General features: G+C 51.9%; 1 protein-coding gene across 1 annotated transcript in view; it reads left to right on the top strand.

The window, feature by feature from the left end:
- Nucleotides 1-13,887: 13,887 nt before the first annotated feature.
- The window catches only part of THSD4 (thrombospondin type 1 domain containing 4), a 627,447-nt gene continuing 616,826 nt past the window's right edge, over nt 13,888-24,508 (top strand). Inside the window, 1 exon segment of the mRNA XM_055132044.1 lies at nt 13,888-14,034. The gene's annotated coding sequence lies outside the window, so the exon portion shown is untranslated.

Below are 24,508 nucleotides of genomic sequence, written 5' to 3'. Positions count from 1 at the left end.
AAATGTGTTTAGATTTCATTGCTTGTACTCCCCATTTGTACCACAGACATATGCAGGTCCTAGAAGCCCACGAGGCTGGAACTTAGAAGCTGAGTGATTGGGGAGACAGTCCCTCCTCACTGGACAGGGAGTACGAACAGGAAATGCAGAGTTGGGTGGTCGGGCAGTGGGTGAAGTGTTCCCCCTGAGCACGCAGACTTGGAGAGATCACCCCAAATGCCAGGACGTGGGGGTGTGGAGTTGAAGGCCAGTGGTCAGATCTGAATTATTCCTGGAGAAGCCATTATGGAAGTTGTGAGGCAGAAACTGCTATGGTGGACCGAGGAAACGCAGGACAGGAGTGGACACTCAGGGGAGCAACGTGTTTCCCTCTGCCCAGGATGTGCCATCACTGGGCAGGCCACAGCCTCTCACCCACCTCAAGACACTCTCACCGCTGAGCCTCCTGCTTTGTTCAAGCTTCACTCCTGTGCCCAGAGCCTGGCGAGCTTTTCTCACACACCTTTCAGAACATAGAGGCCTCATTTCCCAGAACTTACCCAGGCAAAGGTGGTACTTAGGTTACCATGGCAGATCTATGTGTGGGCGAGGCACTTCAGGATTCTCTTGATTCTAATTCTGGGTTCAGACAAGTATGTGGGAAGAAGTTGAAGTCTTCTGCAGACACACAATAAGCTGTCAGTTAATGCGGGTCTGCCAATCGCACAATCATCTGTAGGAACCCAATGAAAAACCCAGCTTTGAGTTTGTAGACCAGTGACTGCAAACTCCAGGCCTCAAGGGATGGGAGTCTGAACTCCTCCTTCCCATCTCCCTGCCTCCATGGGGTCCTGGCTGTCACGCCCACGAACTGCTTCTGGTGCCCTTATGCACATTAACAACCATGATCCAGAGACTTACAAATGAATCTCAGAACCAAACTGCTCGTGCAGAGATTTCTCTGGACCCTAACTATTTGAAATTTTAGAATTCCAGGAGTGCACAGCCACTTTCACATGTGCAATATCTCATGCTATTCATAGCAAGCAATACTAAATAAATTATCTAGCATCTGACTGTGGAAAATTCAAAATAATGGTGGTGGGAAGGTGCCATGATGGTGGGATTGATGTTGAAATATTGAATGTAATCCATTATTGTGAACAACTTTATGAAAATAAAAATTTTAAAAATCATCTCTGTAGGGGCTGGAGAGATAGCACGGCAGGTAGGGCGTTTGCCTTGCACGCGGCCGACCCGGGTTCGATTCCCAGCATCCCATATGGTCCCCTGAGCACCGCCAGGGGTAATTCCTGAGTGCAGAGCCAGGAGTGGTCCCTGTGCATTGTCAGGTGTGACCCAAAAAAGCCAAAAAAAAAATCATCTCTGTAGACTGAATAAGGCTTTTCAAGCAATGGACCATAGCCTACTTTATTGCTGACCTATTGTTCAACCATCCCACCAGCCCCAGTACACTAGGTTTTGCTGTAGAAAAGTCGAATTTCAGTGGCTTGACAGCTAAAGATGCTACACAACAGAGGTGGAGGGTGCTTGGTTTATCATCCACCTCTGAGACCAGGCTACCCAGGGCAGTAATTGGCAGCAATTTCTCCACCATTTGGTGGAAGTCTGTGTTCATACCTGTGAAGTAACTGGTATGGGAAAAGGAAGCATGCTGATTTGTACACTGGGGATTAAAGCAGTTTACGATTTTTTCTCTAATTTTTTTTTAATTTATTTATTTTTAATTAGAGAATCACCGTGAGGGTACAGTTACAGATTTATACACTTTTGTGCTTATACTTCCCTCATACAAAGTTTGGGAACCCATCCCTTCACCAGTGCCCATTCTCCACCACCCGTAAACCCAGTGTCCCTCCCACCCTCCCCAATCCCATCTCCCCCCCACCCCACCCTGCCACTGTGGCAAGGCATTCCCTTCTGTTTTCTCTCTCTAATTAGCTGTTGTGGTTTGCAATAAAGGTGTTGAGTGGCTGCTGTGCTCAGTCTCTAGCCCTCATTCAGCCCGCAACTCCCTTCCCCCACATGGCCTTCGACTACAATGTAGTTGGTGATCGCTTCTCTGAGTTGACCTTTCCCCGGAACGTGAGGCCAGCCTCGAAGCCATGGAGTCAACCTCCTGGTACTTATTTCTACAGTTCTTGGGTGTTAGTCTCCCACTCTGTTATTCTATATACCATAGATGAGTGCAATCTTTCTATGTCTGTCTCTCTCTTTCTGACTCATTTCACTCAGCATGAAACTTTTCATGCCCATCCACTTAACTACAAAATTCTTGACCTCCTTTTTTCTAACAGCTGCATAGTATTCCATTGTATAGATGTACCAAAGTTTCCTCAACCAGTCATCCGTTCTGGGGCATTCGGGTTTTTTCCAGATTCTGGCTATTGTAAACAGTGCTGCGATGAACATACATGTGCAGATGTTGTTTCGATTGTACTTTTTTGCCTCTCTGGGATATATTCCCAGCAGTGGTATTGCTGGGTCAAATGGGAATTCAATATCTAATTTTTTGAGAGTCGTCCAAATTGTTTTCCAGAAGGGCTGAACCAGTCGGCATTCCCACCAGCAGTGAAGAAGGGTCCCTTTCTCCCCACATCCTCTCCAACAGCGGTTGCTTTTGTTCTTTTGGATGTGTGCTAGTCTCTGTGGTGTGAGGTGGTATCTCATGGTTGTTTTGATCTGCATCTCTCTGATGATTAGTGATGTAGAGCACTTTTTCATGTGCCTTTTGGCCATTCGTATTTCTTCCTTGGTAAAGTTTCTGTTCATTTCTTTGCCCCATTTTTTAAAAATGGAATTCACAAGCTTTCGGCTAAGGAAAATCCCAGGGCTGTATTTAACACAGGAAAGCAAAGTCATTGCTTGCCTCAAAGGGGAAAATGGTGAACCCTAGTAATGACGACATGCCCTTAGGAATGGTTAACCTCACTTTATAGCAGACAAAAAAATGTACTCTTATGTGGCATTTCCAAAGTCATTTAACAAAGAGCAGCAGAGCAGGAACCCAGCTGCACGTTTGCCTGACTCTAAAGCCCAGGCACTGCCCACAGCCCGCCTCCCTCCTGCTCCTGAAACCCATACATGGAAATTGGTTTTTATTAGCTGCAAAGGACATCAGACACTGACAGGTAAAACGTTTGATCCCCAATTAAAGTTAATCTTTGTAAATGTGTTTTCCTGTTTTGGACATAATTGTTAAGGAAGTTCTGTTAAAAGATAAAAAATGAAGCAAAAGAAGGAAAAGAAATGAGGGATGGAAGGAATGGAGGGAGGGAGAGAGGGAGGGAGGGTGAGAGGGAGGAGGGAGGGAGGGAGGGACAAAAGAAGAAAAAACAAACAAGACCTTTCACAACACCCCCGGGCCAGCCCCCCTCCCCCGTGCCCCCTACCTACACACAGTATCTAATTGCATGTCAGGGTGATAAGATTTCCTTCACTGTGTCATATTTTCCCCTCATGGGGCAGGGTCAGAAGTTTGCCTCTAAAGCTACAAGCTTGTTCTTGCTCATATTTATCCTCTGCTTGATTCCATTCCCTTCATCCATCCTTGGGAGTGTCCCCCTGACAGAGAAGGGGAAGGAAGGGCTGTGATCTAGTTAGGTAGGCAAGAGAGACAGGGACAGACCCGACCAGCGAGAAAGGGAGGGGCAGAGAGACAGAGGCAGAGAGAGACACAGGAGAGCAAGCGAGCCAGCAAGGGAGAGAGAGAGAGAGAGAGAGAGAGAGAGAGAGAGAGAGAGAGAGAGAGAGAGAGAGAGGAGAGAGATCTCTGAGACATATGTTCGGCCCAGGTTCAGTATTCTAAGAGGAACAGTGGAAGCACGAGGACCCTTAGCCCTACCCCCACTTGAGAGAAGTCAGCTGCTGTTAGTCCGGTGAGTTGGTCAGCCACCATGAGTGAGTCCAGTGAGTTAGCGAGCGGCCATGACTGTGACTTATTCCACATAGCAGATAAAGAAAGGGGCTTAGACAGGTGATGCTATCACTCATGGTCTCACTTATCAAAGCAAATCACAACCACTTGCTCCTTGTATCTGAATCCCAACCCAGTTTTCTGTCCATCTACCTTCTGAGATATATACCAGGTGATGCAGGGAGCTCTGCCTTGCTTTCAACGTCCGCACACTCAAGCCGGCTGGGTCCCCAAAGGGGACACAAGTGAGCCTGTTACCCCACATCCCTTTAGCCCATGGGTCAGGCTGCCTTGCCCTTCCAATGTTTGTTTGTAATTTTTGGCTATTGTTGTTGTATTTTTGGTTTGGGGCCACCCCAGGTGTGCTCAGGGCTTACTCCTGGCTCTGAGCTCAGGGATCACTCCTACATCAGAGCCATATATGCTGCTGGGAATAGTACTGAGGTTGGCCACAAGCAGCCGTGTTGTATCACTTCGCTCCTCTTCCCAGTGATCTTAGAAAATCTTAGACCTCATCACTCTTCTGAACAAGCTGGAGTTGCACAGAATTCTAGAAAGAAGTCTGAGCAGCAGTAGAAACATGCATCTCCAGCATGGGCTGTCTGTGAACAGAACCCAGCCCTGTTCTTGTTTTAGCCTCCAAGAAGGAACAGAACAAAACAGCAGCAAACCTGATTCGATGACAGTGGCTTTGAGCAGAGACTAAAATCCTCGGCTTTGATGAGATTTGAAACTTAACACTTTTGGGGTGGCGCTGACAGCCTGGAGGGGGGAGCCCTGGTTCTCTCCTTGGAGGCACTCACAAGGGGCAGGGCCACGAGGAGTGGTGCACTGGAGCGGGGAAGGGGCTCTTGTTCCTGATTAACCATGGGGACACTCAGGGTGTGAAAGCAGAGCCACTGCCTCACCTCCAGAATCCTGGGCTTGAGAGGGGAAAGATGAGCAGAGCAAGAAGGGGCACCCTTGTCCCTCATGCTATTGGGAGCTGACGCTTGGTTAGGAGGAGTATAAGCGCCCATCCAGGAATTCTCACGGAGCGGGATGCTTCTCATTCTATCTAAACCAATGAGCGCAATAGCTCTCTCTGTGTCCTTATGACCCTAGGCCAGGGCCATGGGGTGGGAGTGGGAGTGAGGCACATCTTCTCGAAGCCAGGATGCCCCCCGCTCCTCCCACCCCCCTCAAGTTGTAGAGGAATCCTCTGCATTACAGGGAATGAAAGAAGACATTTCAAATGCATTTGGGGGAAAAGGCACATGCTTCTCTCAATGTTATCTTTTCCCAGGTGGGTACCCACGGGGCCATGTCACTCCCTATTGCAGTGTTTTGGGAGGAAATCTAGGGCCTCAAGATAGGGAGGGGCTCAAGACATGGTGTGAGCCTGCCCCCCTTCTTCCCATTGGTAGAGAGTGGTTTCAAGCTTGGTGATTCCTATTCTTTAAGGTTTGGGGTGATCTGGGGGATCTCCACAGGGGCACACAGCAGGCGCTTGGTGAAGAAGGCATGGCCAGGGATGGAGAGATAGGACAGCAGGTAAGTCTCTTGCCCTGCACATGGTCAGCCCAGGTTTGATCACATGGTGCCCTGAGCACCTTGAGGAATGATTCCTGAATGCAGTCAGGAGTCAGCTTTGAGCATTTTCGGATATGGCTCATCCCAAGGCAAGACAGCAGAGTGGGCATTGAAAAGCGAGGAATTTAGAGTTCTTTGACTTTGGCGGGCCCTAGGTCACCAACCAGACCTGGTCAGTGTTCATTAGATATGCAGTAGCTCTGAGACTTTAGAAAGATGAGCTCATTCAACAAGAAAGCCAGTTTGTATAGAGGAAAATTGCCCAAGAGATCACCAATATGATCGTGGTACCAGGTACCAGATTAACCTCAAACAGAACCCCACTTCCTGTGCTGAGACCTCTGTCCCAGACCTATCATCTGAGGCCTGCAGAGCCAGTCTGGAGGGCAGCCTGGCCCCAGATGAAGAACCAGGCCTTATTAGGAGCGTCTCCCAGGAAGCAGGAGAAGCTGGTAAACACAGGCATTCTTTTAGAATGATGGATTTGTTTTATTTTGAATATATTTTTTCATTACAAAAGAATTAAGGAATGATGTTTTCATATTACTTTTTTTTTTTTAGAAAATAATAGAATTTTGCCCATGTCCTTTAGGATAAACACAGATCTGGTGATATTAGATCTCACACAGAGCTCCTTAGAGACTGCCTCCTGCAGTTAAAAAATAACCCTACTCGCAAAAATGGGCCTCAGTAACACTGAGCCTTAGCAGCTGCTTAGAAAAGTTTTCCCTCCAGATTAAAAGGACATCTGCTCTGGGGTCGGAGAGCCAGTATAGGGGGTAAGCGCTTGCCTTGCATGTGGCCAACCTGGATTTGACCCTCAGTACCCCAATATGCTTTCCTGAGCCCCACTGGGAGTAATCTCTGAGTGCAGAGCTAGGAGCAAGCCCTAGATTCCCCCCCCCCCAAAGAGACAGATATTTACTTCTATATGGGCTTGTTGGACTGGAGCCATAGCACAGCGGGTAGGGAATTTGCCTTGCACATGGCCTATTCGGGTTCGATTCCTCCGTCCCTCTTGGAGAGCTCAGCAAGCTACTGAGAGTATCCTGCCCACACGGCAGAGCCTGGCAAGCTCCCCATGGCGTATTTGATATGCCAAAAACAGTAACAACAACACTATGGAGACATTACTGGTGCCTGCTTGAGCAAATCAATGAACAATGGGACACTGGTGCTACAGTGTATGGGCTTATTAATTGACACCACTTCAAGCTACTCCTCCCCACTTCTCTACCCTGGGCATCGCCAGATCAGCATCTAGAAGGAATTCAGGGAAAGAAAGGAGCCACTTCAAATGCAGCTTGAAATTTGGGGTGGGGGGGAAGGCACATGCTTCTCTCTATGTCATCTTTTCCCAGGTGGGTACCCCTGGGGCCATGCCACTTCCTATTGCAGTGTTTTGGAGGGAATCTAAGGCCACAAGACGTGGTGTGAGCCTGCCTCCCCTTCTTTGGATAGGTTCTTCCCGTTGGGTTGAGAGTGGTTTCGAGCTTGGTGATTCCTATTCTGCAGGACTTGGGGTGATGCTGGGGGACAGGGGCACACGGCCGGCTCTTGGAGAAGAAGGTATGGCAGGGGCTGGAGAGTCTGTGCCAGGAGTCTGCTGGGCCTGTGGCTGGGCTCTGTTGGGAGGACTCTGTCCACACCCGTGTGGGGTCCCAGGACTACTAACCATGCCGGAAGTTTCTGTGCCGCTGTGTCACAGTCCAGCGCCTGGCCCGTCTTCTTCCTTTCTCCCTCTTGGACCCTAAGCACTGACCACACAGCCCTTCTTTCTGCTGCCTGAGGGTGACAGTTCTCCAAGGGTGTGTCCTTTCTCCCCAGCTGTCCCTGAGACTTGGGTGCATCTTTCTCCTGACCAGAGGGAAGGAGGATCAATCAACCTGGAGCAGAACAGCGCCTCCTTGGTCTGCAACTGCCACTGTCCTCACCTGTTAATCACTGCAGGAGGGGACAGGGAGCTATGAGTCTCGAGGCCACCAAGCTGCCATTCCTGACCCTGTTAGTCTCACCCCTCCTGGGATGAGACTACAGTCTGGGAGATGCCCCTGGACTGTATTATTGCATGTGAAGAGGGTAAAGGGAAGTGCTCAGACTCTTGGGCATTCCGAAAGTGGCCCTGGACCTGGCAGAACAAGATTTCCTAATTGGGTATGCTGGAACCAACAAAGAGAGCGAAGCAAGAGAGGGGCAGAGAAATAGAGAAATGGAGCCTACAGGGACTCTCCCACTTCTCAGGAAGACTTCACTTCCGTCTAGATAGAAAATTCTTGCTTCCTCAGAGCCTGAGCTTACTTACTCTTCTCTGAGTCAGGGTGGATTTCAGATTGAGGAGGCTCCAGCTGCAGACAGGAGCATGAACCCAGGTCCCGCGAAGAGAGAAGAGAAAAAAGCAGTTCATCAGGCAAGTGGGGCAGGAGTGACCTCATAACACTCACCCTGGGCTGCTTAGAAACCCTGAAATCAGCAGTGACAGGTTTACCTGCTGCCAAGGCTTGTGTTGTGTTGTATTTCATCATGTGTCCCTGATCCTTACTATTCCCCGAACACATGCTCGCCTCGACTTTATGGTCTACAAAAGTTTACAACAAAGAAAATGAAAGGAACAATTTTGTGAGTAATGAGATGAGTCGTGGTGCCTTGCAGGAGCCTGACCTTAGCCAGGTTGGATGCTTTCTCTCCCTTCCTCCTCCACATACTGAGAGACTAGGGGTGCTATAAGGGAGTACCTTTCCTTTGGGGACACAAGCCCTTGGCCCCCCACCAATTTGGAAACACACTTCGTCAAGGGCAGGGAGCTATGGGTTTTTACATTTTGTAACCTTAGCCCCCAGAAATCTGCTGCCAGAGAAATGATTCCCAGTTAGATAAAATTGGGACCCTCCAAGTAATGTCCTTGTGTGGGGCCACCTCGGTGCTCATGAGGAAACTGATTAAGCTGTGTCACTCTTGTATTTTCCCACAAAGGTCCAGTTGTCCTGATCCTCTTCCTGCTGTCTGCTGGCACTTTGTTCTCAGGCCAGCTCTGCAGGCACGGAAATCCCAGTTTGTTATTCTCTGCAGCAGATGCCGTGACCCTTAAACAGTGGGTGCCCTGGGCATGCCCAGGACAGCCCGGGGTGGTGAGGCATGGGCAGCATGGTCAGTGAGCTCGCTCCCTCCAGGCTAACGGAGTCCTGAAAAATTCCAGCAGGACAGCAGGTGTAAGCCAGCCACTTCCTGCAGCGACAGAGCTGACATGACAGAAGGCTTCTGTGGGTCCTTTGTGGCCTGTGGCCTTTTGGTTCTGTGGGTTCATGTTGGGAGGCATCTTTAGAGTCCGTGGAGAGAAGACAGAAGGGTGAAGCCCATTTGACCCAGCAATACCACTGCTGGGAATATATCCCAGAGAGGCAAAAAAGTCTAGTCAAAATGACATCTGCATTTGTATGTTCATTGCAGCACTGTTTACAATAGCCAGAATCTGGAATAAACCCAAGACCCCGAGAACAGATGACTGGTTAAAGAAACTTTGGTACAACTACACAATGGAATACTATGCAGCTGTTAGAAAAGATGAAGTCACAAATTTGCATACAAGTGGATCAACATGGAAAGTATCATGCTAATGAAATGAGTCAGAAAGAGAGGGACAGACATAGAAAGATTGCACTCATTTGTGGAATATAAAGCAACAGAATGTGAGACTAACACCCAAGAATAGTCAAGATAAGTACGAGGAGGTTTGTTCCATGGCTGGGAAGCCAGTTGCACATGCTGGGGAAAAGGGCAGCCCAAATAGAGAAGGGAACACCGAGTAAAGGGGGTCTGGAGGATCTGCTCGGGATGGGAGAGGCAGGCTGAAAGTAGACCCAACATGATGGCCACTCAATACCACTATTGCAAACCATAACACCCAAAAGGAGAGAGAGCAAAAGGGAATGCCCTGCCACAGAGGCGGGGTGGAGGTGTGGATGGGGTGGGGGTGGTGGGAGGTATACTGGGATCATTGGTGGTGGAGAATGGGCACTGGTGGAGGGATAGGTACTCAATCATTGTACAACTGAAATGAAGGCACCAAAGTTTGTAAGTCTACAACTGTACCTCATGGTGTTTCACTAATAAAAAATTAAAAAAAAACAACAACACGAGAAGGCAATCTAATGGCCTCCAATAAGAACATTTAAAAAATACTCTGTTGTGAGAGAGTCACCACAGTCTCATCACTGCGTTATTTCAGGGGCCACCAGCAACCCACTTTCCAAGAAAACACAGAGAGACCCTTGGGCAGCAGGCCTTACAGGACATTTGGACGGAGCTCTCCTTTGCCAAGCAAGTGGCTTCTCTCATGTCTCGGGACTGAGCTTGCAATCTGACATGCACACAGAGCACTCTGGAACAGCTGATATAGAGGCCTGGAGAGATAGTGCAGGGGTGAAGGTGTGCAGTGGGGAGGGCTCCTGCCCTACGCTCCACTGACCCAGGTTCAATCCCCAGCACTGCATACGGTCCTTGGAGCCTCACCAACAGTAATGCTGGAGCACAGAGCCAGCAGGAAGCCCTGAGCATGGCCGGGTGTGGTTCCCAAAGCGAACAAGCAAAGCAGAAACAGAATAGGACTGAAAGATGAAAACTCGCTACTTTATTTTTTTAATAAAGGGTCATGGCTATCCAGACATGATGTAAAAATTTCTGTTTGAAGTCAGTCTTTTGGAACTCACTGGAACAAATGCACACTGGGGAGATGGTTCGAAGGGAATGCATGTTTTACACGTGGGAGCTCCAGGTTTGATGCCTGGCAGCACAAAGCACCCTACGCACAGCCAATAGTGACCCCTAAGCACAGAGCCAGGTGTGATCCTGCTAAAATAAAGTCAAATAAAATGAGTCTACAGCCATACCTCCTGACCGCGGTGTATCTTCCATAGAATGAAAACAGATCTCCTGGAGCCTCCTGGACACTAGGATGAAGCAGAGTTTCCATAAGTCATTTGACAAGATATGAAGTGAATCAGAAACACTTCTGGGGATCCAGCCTGGAGCAGCTGGATCAAGTTTGGTCAATAATAATACTTTGGCTATGGAAGGACATTACTGTTAGGGGAAAGAGCTTGGGAGATAGCAGGGAATTCTTTGTGCTATTTTTGCAACTTATCTGTAAGGTCTAAAATTAGTTTTAAAAAACCTCATGTCCTTAGCTCCTAAGCCCTGCTGAGAGCAGTATGGCCCGATATTCTTGAGACCCGATATTCAGGTCCCAGATTTCCGATGCCCCCCCCCGTGAGCCCTCAGTCACTCCTGCCATCCTGCCATCCCCCTGATGATGCCAACCGCCCACCATGGGGGATCATTTTCTGCCTCCCACTATGGCACCTTCCGCTGAGCCGTGGCTGGGACTGTGAGATTTCCTCCATTTCATTTTTACCTCCTAGTACCCAGGCCTTGCTCTACATTCAGTACATAAATGGATCCAAAGTTGTGCTAATATTGACTTTACATGAAATCGACAGTTTTGACCATTCTGGGTGTACAATTCAATAATATTAATTACTGGTCAATGTTGTATGATTTTTCTATCGTTTACAATGGTTAGGGCTTGGGGGGCAGTCCAGGGATTAGGGCACACATACACTCACCCCCGGTGTGATTCCAAGCACTGCATGGCCTCTGAGCATCACTGGGCATAGCCCGGAGGTCCCTGAGTACGGTGGGAACAGGGTCCTGAGCACTGGGGTGGGGGGTTTTGAGCACAGTTGGAACAGTGTCCCGAGCACTGTAAGGGTGGTCTGAGCACTGGGGGTGGTGTCTCAAGCACCACAGGACCAGAGCAGCCTCAAATACCTCGGCCTTAGCACTGAAATTATAACGAGGTTGGCTGAGAATTACTAGAAGTAGCCCCCAGGCTCTCTGCACACTATTTGGAAGGTCCAAAAAGAAATACAATGGCTTCAACTGGTAAGGAAAGCCACTGGTAAGGAAATACAATACAATTCAAAAAATTAACTGGTAGAAAATTACTAGAAGTGTTCGAGCCACTTAATTGAGTCTCTCAGTGAATTTAATCCCTCTCATTCCAGGTGTGTCCCATCAAAATCTGTTTGATCCAGGATGGAATTCTTTCTTCAGCGGCTGCCAGCCTGCCTCCACTTCCGCGGGCTCTGCCCAGACTCCTGGCCGGGTATCTGAACACAGTCTTGGTCGTCCCTGTGGCCTAATGACTCTCTGCTTTTGTTCCTTTGCTTGTTCCCGAGGCGATCTCCTCTCTGCTCCCACGCATGGCACCCCTCCCGGGGTTGGCCTGGCTCTGGGGTAGGGAGCTGGCATTTCAGTGCCACCTCCATTGTCCCAACTGCGCACCTGCACTTTCAAAACAACTGCTGCAGGCAGGCTGACTCACCTGCCAAGGACATCCGGGTCTGGACAACAGCTTCTCAGGGGCCTGGTCAGGCCCCCGCCTCCTGGGAGACCAGCGAGCATGCTCTCAACTGCTCAATTTCTGCTTCAGGAGCTGGAGATCGCTTCACTTCGAATATTGAGACTGGAGCTTGGCCTTAGGCCTCAGGAAAGGGACCCTGGGGTTTCTCTGCCATTCGTGAGCCAGGTAACTGTGGTCACGCCCTCTCTGGGACATTAGTTTCTAATGAAGAGAAAGAAGAGCCTGGGGCCCAGGAGAATAGTGCAGAGACTTAGAACATTTTTCTGGCAAATGTCGTGAGTTCAAAACTCAGTGTTGCCACATGCACTGCACATCATCAGACATGTCTGTCCTCTGGGATTCTGGGGGTCACAAGCAACTTCTGGGCATGCTACTGATGGCCAGGAATCTGTGAACACCATAAAGAGGTGTGACCCTGGTGATCATAGCCACACACACACACACACACACACACACACACACGATGTGTTGGGAGCAGGGAGAGAGTTCAAAGAGCTGGAGTGTAGGACTTCTGTGTGTGACCCCCGAGTTCTAACCTGGGCACTGTGTTTCTCCCAGAGCTCTGCCTGCGGTGCCACTGCCCTGGAACCAGAACACATCTGGGGTAAGTATGTCTGTGAGTGACCCCCAGGTCCCTGAGAGCTCCCCCACTCTCAAACGATGCAAGGCGTATGAGTATGCAAGAGCCCCCTGTGCCCCTCGCACACTCTCCAGCTTAACTTTGACACCTCATGGAGAGAGAATGGCCTTGGCAAGCACATGTGCAAGGCAGGAAATGCGAAGGCTCCCATCTGGAAGCGCCACGTCCCAGGTTGTCCTGCAACCTGTTGCGTGACAGCCGAGAGAGCATCATCACCAACATCACAACACGGAGGGAGGAGCCTAAAAAATAGGTGTTTGAGAGTGATGCTGCTTTGCTGCTATGTTCCTTGCAATGGGCTTGCCTGCTTTCCTGCCAGTGACCAGAGGCAGGCCACAGACAAGAGCAGGCCACATGTTTTTTCTTTCCCAAGCTGTCTAATGCTGAAGAGGTCTGGCAGAGTAGGCTATCCTTTCCCCTAGCCCCTGGAGGGAGACTTGTGGTCTTGCTTTGTGTGCGGACTTGAGTGTGGTGGCTACTGTGAGTGCACATGGCTCTGTGGCTCTGTGGACTGGACCCCTCCTTCTGCATCCACAATCACTGGGTTATCGCTCTGGCTTAGCACTGCGGACCTGCTTCTTCAGCTTCATCTCCTCAGGGCTTCTTTCCAACACAAGGATGCCTTGTCTCTCCTGGGCTTCATCCTCTTGGAGGCTCCCACAAGCTTAGGATAATAAAACTCTTAGTGGGTAAGATGCCTGCCTTGCATGCAGCTGGCTAGCATGCGATCCCTAGCACCCAAGCCTCACCAGAAATGATTCCAGACTGCAGAAGTACCACCGGGTGTGACCCTCAAACAAACAAAATATCATAAAGTAAACCTCTCCAGTAAGGGTGGAAGAGAGGGTACAGTGATTAAAGGGTCCGGAGAACCCCGTTTCAATCCCCCAGCACCAAATATAGACCTTCAAGCCCCTTCCAGGAGTGATTCCTGAGCACAGAGCCAGGGTCAGCCCTGAGCACACGGGTGTGCCCCCCAGACCACCCACCACCCACCGAAGGTCAGCGCTCTTCTAACTCACCTAGCTTAGACCGTCTCTTTCTTGCTTCCCTCTGCTCTCACGCCTTTTACGCTTTCTAGGCCTATCCTTCACTTCCCTGACCACTTTTGTTCCCCTATGGTCAGTCTCCTTGGGTCTCCTTCTCCTCCTGACCCAGCCCTTGTGGACCGGACATCTCTCCTGGTACCCAGGGGTCCGTGTGGCCGAGAGCGGTAGAGCGCGCGGGCTGGCGGGCGGCTGGGGCCCGCGCTTCCCGAGGCGGCCACCAGGGGGCGGCGCGCGCGGCGCGCGATGACAGCAGGAGGCCCGCGCAGGGGTGGAGGAGCGAGCGCGCCGCGCGGGTCCCGGGCTCTCGGGTCGCAGCCGCCGGCCGTCCGCGCAGCCCAACGCGTGACCGGGGCGCCGCGGAAGCCCGAGCAGGAAGGGGGCGGCGGCAGGCTCGGGGCTGCCGGGCGGCGGGAGCCACGCGGGGCGAGCGGAGCGCCAGGTGAGCAGAGCTGCCCGCGCCCCGCTGGTCACCGTGCACCTCCCGGGAGCCGGCGGGGCGCAGGGGGGTGTGTCCGGGGCGCTGGGGTGGGGGGTGGGCGCCGCGTCCTCGGCGAACTCGGGGAGGCAGCGCGCCCGGCGGGTGCGGACGGCGGCGCGGCCGCAGCGCGTGTGTGGCTGCGGGGGCTTCGCTCTGTCCCCCACGTGAGACGCTAGGGACGGTCCGGCCTGGCCACCCGACGGGCCCGCGCTCTTCGGGCGCGGCGGAGCAGCGCGCACCGGCCCGCGCGCCCCTGCAGCCCCGCCGGGGGCCCCCCGGGAGCCGCTCCTGCCTCCCGCGCGCATCAGCCGCGGGCCGCGGCCACTCGGTTTTCTAGGAAGTCTCAAATCCCGTGCGTGTCCCCGAGCCGCGGCAGGCCGGCGCCCGTGCGAGCGCCAACGCCCGGCGCGCCCTCCCGCACCTCCCGGTACCTGCCGCGGCCGGGGCGCGCGCGGGACTAGCCTTCGCAGCGAGCTCACCTGGGAGCCTGAGGTCCCCGAGGTGCATCCTCTCCTCTGCTTGGAAGTAGTACCCGCCGTACCGGAGAGGTGTTTAGGGTGCTCTCGGGCCCACTTAGCATCCGCCTTCCGATTTTGTGGGTCGGGTGCGTTTGCTGAGCTGTCCACACCCAACTTTCCCGCTGCCTCTTCGAGTTGCATTGCTCGCGTCTCCTCCCGACCTCCTGGAGCCCTGCACCGCGCTGCGCTTGCTCCTTTGCCGGCCGCGTGCGCACGGGAAGCTTTGGGTCGGAGAAACAGAGGTGATGATGGGGTACTTGGTGGAGAATCTGAAGGGAGATCCCGGAGAGGTCCAGGGCATCATGTTGCCCAACTACCTTTTCTCGGTTGAAGGCGCCGAGGCACACAACACACCCGACAACACCGCTGCTAAAAGCAGACTCTCTTGTCTTTTCCTGATAAGGCAGTGAGTGGTGGGATGTAATGGGGTCTTATTGGGTCTCATACCCAAAGAAACGAACGAGTTTTCAAAAGTGTGAGTTAAATACAAGCACTACCCATACCTACAGATTTTTGTTGGCACTATGGTGGAATTCCTTTAGAAAACGAAATCCTCGCCCTGGAATGAATGCGAGGAAGCAGATGGGAGCCCTGGGACTTCCCTGGAAGCCTCTGCAAGGTTGGAGCAGGGATTTCCCAGAGGTCCCGGCCTGGAAGCCCGTTTGGGTGACAGAATTCGGGAGCCCTCACTGAGAAGGGCTGTGGCTCGGCGCCAGAAGTGTCTTCCAGGCCCAGCTGGAGAAACCAGGCTGGACTCACCTTCATTTTCTACTACTCTACCACGAAGAAATGCTCACTGACTCACTACTAGGGAAAAAGAACATTTAACAGCCTCTTTTTTTTTTTTTTTGCTTAAAAGTGCTTGTGACGGTAATTATCTAGAGAGAGGCCAGGGACTGGCGCTCTCCTCATTCCCCCACATTTCTCGCCACAGCACCACTTTTTCCCACTTGGCAGTGATGCTTGATGTCTGAGACCCCACCTCTGCTATCCTGTCCCCCACATTTATAGCTCATTTATTACCAAGTTCCATTCACATTCTTCTGTGATATCTCAGGGAATTTTTCCCCCCTCTGTCTCCGTTCCCTCTGCCCCCACCTTAAACCATGTCCAATTTACAGTAATAATCTCCCCCTCTTGACTCCCGGCCACAAGTTGCTTTCTTCATTTTAATCCATCTTCTTTCATGCTGACAGATTAATATTCCTAAAATTCTGATTTCGCCACATCATTCCTTTCAAAATCACAGGGCTGCCCCATTCTTCACTTCTACTTAATTTTTCTGCAGCAGAAATTTCTGAGTATCTGCTGTGCCCAGCAGCTGCTCCTGTGAGCTGGGTGTATACACCAAGAACCAGACAACATCCTCACCCTCAGCTTCCTGACAGCAGATGATAAATCGCTGCCCAGAGAGAAAGAGACATTAAAATAAAAAACTCACTACAAGGCAATGTGAAAATATTGGGGCTTTGCAGAACACCGGGGACACAGAGGTGGGAGTAGATTTCCTTCTGCTTATGGGGGGTGGAGGAGAGAAGTTACATCTGGGCTTTGAAGTGTGAAGAGGAGTTCAGGGAAGGGAGAGACTGGCGGGAAGGGAGGCTTGCCAGGAAGATGAGGACTGTGAGCAGAAGTTTCAGGTAGTGCAAGCGTAGAACTGACTGACTCAGGTTATTCTTCATGTTGTGGTCTTCAGCTTGATGTTTTTGGGGAACCTCCAGAGGGGCTTGGGAGTCCTGGGGCCCCACCAGAGATTTTCAGCCAATCAGGCTGGTGGCAATACCAAGACCTGAGGACCCAAGGGTGCTCAGGCCCTGTGGTTCTGGGGATTATTCTGGCCACCCTAATGGTGCTCAGAAGCTAAAGGGTTGCACATGGTTAAGGGACCACATGGTGCTGGGGATCAAACCCTGGTCAGCATGTGCCCTAACCACTGTACTCTCTTCTGGCTCTTCATCTGGGTTTATTTTATTTATTTTTATTTTTATTTTTTATTACACCAGGCTTTACTTCTGGTTCTATGCTCAGTGATTACTTCAGGTAGTGCTCGAGGACCATATGGGTGCTGGGGATCGAATCCGGGTCTGTGCAAGGCCAGCACTGTGCTCACTGGTCTATCTTTCCTGTTCCTCATCTGGGTGTCCTAGTTGGAGTCTACTTTATTGCTTCTAGATCACCCCAGCTTGCTCCTGCCTGAAATCATTCATTTTCCTGTCTTTGTGTGGAGCTGGCATGCACCAGGATATTCTGTTTTCCCCTCTCCTAGTGAGTATTTTGCCAGTAAGTGACCCCAGAGTTGACAGCACAAGCCCCGCCCCCTTCCTGCACCCAGTTCTCCTGCTCCCTCATATTCTCTAGTCAGCCGGGACTGTCCCGGTGGCTGTGTCTGAGGTCCCCAGGAACCTCAAGTGTCTCCAGGCAGCGCCTTGGCCAGGCAGCACGAGTGATCCGTCATGGACCCAAGATGACAACTTGCTTGTGCTTGTCCATCCCCCACCCCCCCCCATTTCCCTTCCTCCTCTCCAACTCACCCTGCTTGTCCTTCCGTGTGCAGAGTCATGACCCCCCACCCCCGCACTCCCAGATGTGGGTGTGTATGCTCTGGTGTCTTCTGCTGGAAATAAGGTGCTAGAAGGGCTGGACTGGGAGTTAAGGGGTACCTGGGCTGGAACTGGCATGGGTGGGGCTTCCGGCCCTGTCATGCCCTCTCGGGATCCCCCCTTTCCATTCCTCTCCTGGAGGACCATGTGCTGATGCTAGGAACCCCCAGCTCTTTGCCCCTGGGCCTGCTTTGCCATCTTCTCATAGGTTCCAAGTTTTGCTGGTGTGATGCAGTTACATGTGTTTAGTGAGCACTTGTGGGTGCTGTACTTGGTGCTTGAATCCCTCTTGCCCTGCCCCCAGTACCCGTGCCCAAGACATCACCCATTGCATTGCACCTTGAATGAAAGCTCCTGATTGAACTGTGGGGAACCTGACTCTTACACACACGCGCGCACACACACATACACACACACACACACACACACACACACACACACACAGTGGTCTCACATATAGATTCCAGAGTAGTAGCAAGGCCCGGGGTCTGGCATTTTATTTAGTTTGGTTCTTGGGCCACCCCAGGTGGTGCTCAGGGTTAATTCCTGGCCCTGCACGCAGGGATCACTCCTGACAGGGCTTGGGGGACCCTATGGAGGGCTGAGGCTCGAACCTGGGTCAGCCGAGTGCAAGGCAAGCGTCCTCCCCTCTGCAGCCCCTGGCATTTTCAAGACTGTCCCATCTGCTGTTTGCCTGCCAGTCCTGCTCTGGGGCGCCAGGACCAAGAGGCCCTGGTGGTGGCGAGCTGATGAGCCGCTCTCCCAGGTGGCAGATTCCTCTTCGCTGTTGTCTGGAGCTTCCCCAGTGGTGCCTGGGGTCGGGAGGCCAGACTAGGAAACGCTTCACCAGGTGGTGCAGGCCCGAGGTCTTGGCGCTCAGGCAGGCAAAGCTGTGCTGAGCCCGGGCTGTGCTGGGGGCACCAGGGCCACACCCAGGGGTGCTGCTATACCCCAGGGCATTGATTTTGATGTGCCCCGCCCCTTTCCAGCGAGCTCCCCAGCAGGATCCTGTACAAAGATGTCTTGACCTTGTCTTGAAGGAGTGGGCGCTGGACCCAAGGCCAGCCCAGGCTGACTCCCTCTGGGTGAAGAGTGCTGGATGTGCTTTGTGAATACACAGCCAACCCTCTGTAAACCATCCTGTGTGAATTCTCTGTGGACTTCGTTTTTTATTTGTGGGAGGAGAGGCATACTCGGTGATGCTCGGGGCTCACTCCTGGTGGGGCTCAGGGACCATATGCAGTGCTGGGGGTCGAACCCGGCCCACCATGGGCAGAGCCTTCCTGTTGGGTCTGCTGTGGGCGTCTTCCTGGGTCTGGGCTAGTGTGGAGTGAGAAAGAGACGGGGACGGTTGGCTGGTTCGGGAGCGCCCCAAAGAGCTGGAGCTGCAGATCAGGCCGGGTCCGCTGTGCTGGCAGCCCATCTGCGTCCGCTGAGACCACTCTGCCCTACCAGCCTTTGAAACAGAGACCTCCACGCCACATCCAGCCTCAGTTTCCCCACCTGTAACAGGTGCCCAGCCCAGTGTGGGGGGCTGGCACGGACACGCAGGCTGCTGGGACAGGCAGAGCGGTAGGTCGAGGCCTACATGGCAGGTGGGGGAGGTAGTTGTTACCCTTTTATCTCAGCAAACAATGCTCATAACAAGTGTCTGCAGAAACAAAACCTGTACCTCAGGCACAGGGAACGTGTGCAGGGCTAAATGTCAGGCTAAATGCCGCTGCCTTGCCCGGTCACCCAAGCAATGAACAGATCATAAAGAGCTGCCTGTCGCTCTGTCACTCCACAGCCTTCCCTCCCACCCTCCAGCCCCGTTTCAGATTCCTCAGGAGACATAAGATACAGGTAGATAGTTGCCTCTCCCTTACTTTTCCCCATGGGGGTGAGGAGGCCATGAGTGACAGGGTGGGGGGGGGTCACTTCTGGGGACAGCCTCCTGGCTGTGTGGGTCTCGTGCAGGCTCCTGTCCCTGAGTCACCACCTGTCCCTCCATGGTCGCTTCTGTGAGGACTCAGTGTCCAGCAGACTCCGCCCACCCCTTCCTGGACGGCCTGTGCTGTGCGTGGGGCCCACGCCCGGATCCTTGCTGCAAGGGTGATGCTGGGGCGGGCACCAGTGTGTGTGCGCCCAGCCTCTCCTCTCCCCTCCAGGGGGCAGTGGGGCAGGTGGGCTGCTGCCGTGTCTGCTCTCAGAAGGGTGGCACGGGACAGCCACCCTCGGGTAGGCCCGCCTCACCCTCCAGCCAGCTGGCCGGCTGCCCGGGGCTGGCCAGCAGCGAGGCCCGGAGCAATGAGTGATTAATGGGTGCCCCATCTAATCTGCTGCCAGGGGAAATGAAGGGCCAGCCGTGGGCCGGGCTCGTTGTGACCTGCTCCAGGTGGGCTTGGAATGCGCCCAGCTCAGGATGCGGATTAGGGGCTGAACGATGAGAGGAAATGAGACGTTAACCCTTTCGGCCAAGGTCCTTTAAGGGGCGTCCCAGCGGGGAAATGGCAAGGAGTTGTCCGCAGGCAGCTGATGAAAGGGACACACAGTCTTGGATTTATGACCTGGACACAGTCCGCATGCTGCCCTCAGCTGCCTGGGGACGGGGCACAAATATGTCTTCACCCCTTTCCTGCTGACTCCCTCCAGGGAGAGCAGCTGGCTTCTGAGGGACTCGTTTCCACGGACTCAGGTTCTACCTCTTCCTGCTCATGGCCTTCCCATCATGTGACCTAGTGACACATTTGTGGTCACCAAACAGACTTCTCCTCCTCACATGCCGTCCTCTGGCTGCTGTCCAGTGCTGGCCCAGTGACCTCCTCCTTCCCAGGGTGGGGCAGCACCTACATAGGCAGGGTGGGGGCCTCTTGTTCAAGCCGAGGCTTCCCCAAGCCAGGAGACCTTCAATAGTTCTTTTTGCTGTTGTTTCCATTGAAGTTTTATTTTTTTGAAGATAGCAGGTAGGGCGGTTGCCTTGCACAGGGTCAACCCAGGTTCGATTCCTCCGTCCCTCTCGGAGAGCCTGGAAGCTACCGAGAGTATCCCGCCCGCACAGCAGAGCCTGGCAAGCTACCCGTGGCGTATTCAATATGCCAAAAACAGTAACAACAAGTCTCACAGTGGAGATGTTACTGGTGCCCACTGAAGCAAATTGATGAACAACGGGATGACAGTGCTACAGAAGCCCTGGTGATTTAGAAAGTTATCCCTAGTTGAGTTTCAGACATGCTCTGTTCCAGCACCAGCACCACCTCAGTGCCACCTTCCCTTCACTGGTGTCCCCAAGTTCCCTCCCATGTTCCCCCCACCCCGCCCACTCCGCCTGTCTTTTTGACAGACAGGTTTTTAAGTTCGGTTGTGTGGTTTGGGTCTGCTGACTGTGGTTTGGATGCAGAGCTAACCGCGCCTGTACACCACCAGGAGGCCTTGGGTGCTGCCTGTCACTCCCCCTCCACTTCTTGTTTCCCTGTGATTCCTTTCCTTCTCTGCCCTCTCCCCTGTACTCTGGGCCACCAGAGCCCCACCTGGGGGTACTGGAGGGGCCGCGCCCTGGGGCTGGGGATCCAGCTCTAAGCTTTGTGCTTGCCGGGCAGCTCATCTGCCTCTTGGACCTTCTCCCGGGCCTCAGCTCTCACCTGGGCCTCATCAGTTCTGCTCTGTCCCCTGAGCAGCCCTCCCGGGGGACGGCCCTAAGCGGAGACTCTCCGAGGCTGTTTAGCAGGCTTTGGGGGAATTGACAAGGTTCTCTTTGATCTCCTGTGTCTGACCCCTGACCCTCGCATGCCTTGAATTCTGGCCTCAGCTCCCCGCCTCTCTCCGCCGCTGCTTCTCTCTGACCTCCAGCTGCCCTCTGGATCTGGCCTCCGCCTCTGCCCTCTGCATGCAGGCGAGGCCCCGAGGTGCTGCTGCCTGGTCATCTCACGGCGCAGCTGCTTCTGTTCCCGCGTTGCCCCAGGCCTCCACGACTGCTCTCCGACAGCCCGAGCTGTGTGGCAGAGGCCGGAGGAGACCACACGGCGGAGCCCAGTGGGGCTGGAGGAGACAGTGAGCCTGTGCGGTGCACGAAGACGCGCCCTTCTCTCTACTCCTCCGAGCCCCTGAAGCTTCACCCTCGGCCGCTGGGGCTCCTGTGCCTGTGCTGAGTCCATGCTGGGTCTGGTAGGAGGCCAGAGCGGGGTGCTGGTGGTGGAGCTCTATCCTGAGGGTTTTTTTTTTTTCAGTTTTTTTAAATTAGTGAATCACTGTGGGGTATAGTTACAAACTTACAAACTTTCGCGCTTGCGTTTCAGTCATACAATGGTCGAGTGCCCATCCCTCCACCAGTGCCCATTTTCCACCGCCATGGTCCCAGCTCCCTCACACCACTCCCACCCCCACCTCTGTGGCAGGGCATTCTCTTTTGCTCTCTCTCTCCCTTTGGGTGTTGGGGTCTGCAATGCAGGTACTAAGTGTCCATCATGTTTGGTCTATGGTCTACATTCAGCCCGCATCTCCCATCCCGAGCGGGCCCTCCCAGCACCTTTTACTTGGTGGTCCCTTCTCTATCTGAGCTGCCTTTTCCCCCAGCATGTGTCCTGAGTTTTGGAGGGTCAAAGAGCGGATGCACAGACCTGCTAGCTTTGGGCTTCTTGAGTATCTTTTCCAGGAGAGACAAGGACCCAGGGCTGGCTTGATCTTCAATGATGTTTTAACAGGGGCCCAGAGTCTTCTAAGATCAGGAAGACTCTTTGGCTTGCTAGCAGGGAGGACCACCATCACATAACAGGAACAACCACAGTCCATTGCTTCATCCCCTCAGTTGTCTTGGCGAGTTGGAGATTATTGTTCCTATTCTGAACCACATTCCAGAACAGCCCAGAGAGCGTAAGGAACCTGTAGGAACTCACACAGCAAGTGGATGATCAGAGTGATGTCTGAGTTGCAAAGCCCTCTAGCTCTAAAACATGCGCTCGTAGGCCCGACAGTTTCATCAGCATCTTCATTGTACTGACTGCAATAACTATTTGTAAGCTACTTAAAATGTTTAAAAACTCGAGATCCACCCACATAGCTTGAAAGGTATCACTTCCCAGGGCCCCTTTTCTGTGGTTTGTGTGTGAGCACGGTTGGATTCCAGCATCTCGTCGGCACCTCTGGGAACTCTGTCCTCATTAGACGTTCTTCCCTGCAGCCTTCAGGAGCCTCATATCTCCTTCCCGTCTCCACGGGTTTGCCCCTGTGGGCCTTCCAAAGAAATGGAATCCTCCTGTGCTGGGTGCCTCTGCCTGGCGTCTCTCATTCAGGGGCACTGTTTCCAGAGACTCCACACGGAAGCACTTTTAACAATAGGGCAGGTGGAGATGGTGCTGATGGGGCTGGAGGTGGTGCTCCGGGCACCCCCTTGGAGTCTGAGAGCCAGGATCTGGACCCCTGCTCAGGATAGGTTGGGGGCAATCTTTAATGCGGCTTGCCTTTTGGGGGGCCATCTAGATATCTTAGCCACCCCCACTGTCTGCTGTCTTGCTTTCAGCTTTGGGGCACCCTAGTGTAAATGTTGAGTGATGATGTGTTGTTCATTTGCTTTTGAAGTTTCTAGATAGCACTGTTTTTATTTTTCTAATTATGAAGGTGAAGGATTTGAGTGTAGAAAACTTAATGAAAACACAAAGAAAATAAATTAAAAATCATACCTAGTTTGACAATCCATGGTCACCGTCATTTCTTAAATTTTTAAAACATTTTTTTTTTATTGAATCACTGTGAGATACACAGTTACAGAGTTGTTCATGGTTGGGTTTCAGTTCTACACTGTTCCAACATCCATCCTTCTACCAGTGTACATTTCCCACCATCAATGTCTCCAGTTTCGGTCACTATCATTTCTTTCATTTTTTAGTTTTTAGTTTTTGGGCTACACTCAATGATGCTCGGGGGTTACTCCTGGCTCTGAAGTCAGGAATCCCTCTTGGCAGTGGACAGGGGACCACATGGGATGGCAGAGATTGAGCCTAGGCTAGCTGCACGCATGGCAGGCGCCTTAGCTGCTGTCTCTCCAGCCCCGTCACTGTCATTCTTAATGTCTCTTTCCTTCTTTTCTCTCTCTTAGACATACTGCACACATATGACCACATAGACTATTGTGAAATGGTTAGTATATAAATACATTGTTTTGTCCATTGTTTTCCACTTAGAAAAATATCATACATATCTCACTGTTTGTTGAATAATCAGTTTTTTTTTAAATTTGGGGACCACACCTGGAATTGTTCAGGGCTGACTCCTGGCTCTACTCAGGGATCATTCCTGGTGGGGCTCAGGGCACCACAGGGAGTGCTGGAACTGATCTCAGCTCAGTTGCATACAAAGCAAATGCCTATCCACTGTACTATCTTTCCAACCCCAAATACTTAGTAATCTTACAAAATTATATATTTTAATGGCTTCAAGGTAGTTTTAAAGATGTCAATATTTGCTTAAATAGTTTCCTATTTTGGCACAAGTTGGTTATTTTCTGTTTTTCAGTTTTATAAATAAAACTTGTGCAATTTTAATACTTATTATGTAGAATACTACTTATGGACAAAAGATATATATATAATATACACATAATATATTCATATATATTACATATATAAGTATATATGTATAGTACATGTATATAAGCAGCCACACACATAAACTACACCCACCCATATACATATATACATATGTACATATCCATATACACACACAATTTTCCCTGTTTGGGGCCACACCTCCCTGAGTTCAGGACTTACTCCTGGCTCTATCCTCAGCATCATTTCTGGTGGTGCTCAGAGGACCATATAGGGTGCCAGGGATTGAACCCAGATCAGCCAAGTGCCAGGCAAGCGCCTTAACTGCTGTACCATGTCTCCAGTTCTGTACTTTCTCTCAAAGTACTTGATACCTGTGGTCAGTCAAATTGTCCTTCCAGAAAGACTGAGTAGTCCGCGACAGTAGTATAACTGTTGTGTTTAAACCTTATCTTTATCTGTATGTCTGACTTAGCCAAAACATCTTTCTCCCTCCCCTCCCTCTCTTCCTCTCTGCTTCCCTCCCTCCTCCTCTCCCTCCCCTCCCCCACTGCCCCCCCCCCCGTTATGCAGACTGCATAAACTGTGTATGTTCTTCTCTACCCTTGTCTTTGCCTGCATTTTCATCTTGGCCAGCGTGCATTGTTTTTCATGCATTCAGACTGCGTGTAACTCTCCCTCTTGTTTCCAGGTTCCCAGGTCAAAGAAGAACGAGATCTCCATCATTTTGTTCCCTGTGGGTTTCCGTGGTCCTGCCCTACCCCAAGTAATTTCTTGTTTTTCTGTAGCCCTCCAACCG

This window comes from Sorex araneus, chromosome 3 (assembly GCF_027595985.1).
Source record: "Sorex araneus isolate mSorAra2 chromosome 3, mSorAra2.pri, whole genome shotgun sequence".
NCBI lineage: Eukaryota > Metazoa > Chordata > Mammalia > Eulipotyphla > Soricidae > Sorex > Sorex araneus.
This window is presented reverse-complemented; position numbering and strand designations above follow the sequence as displayed.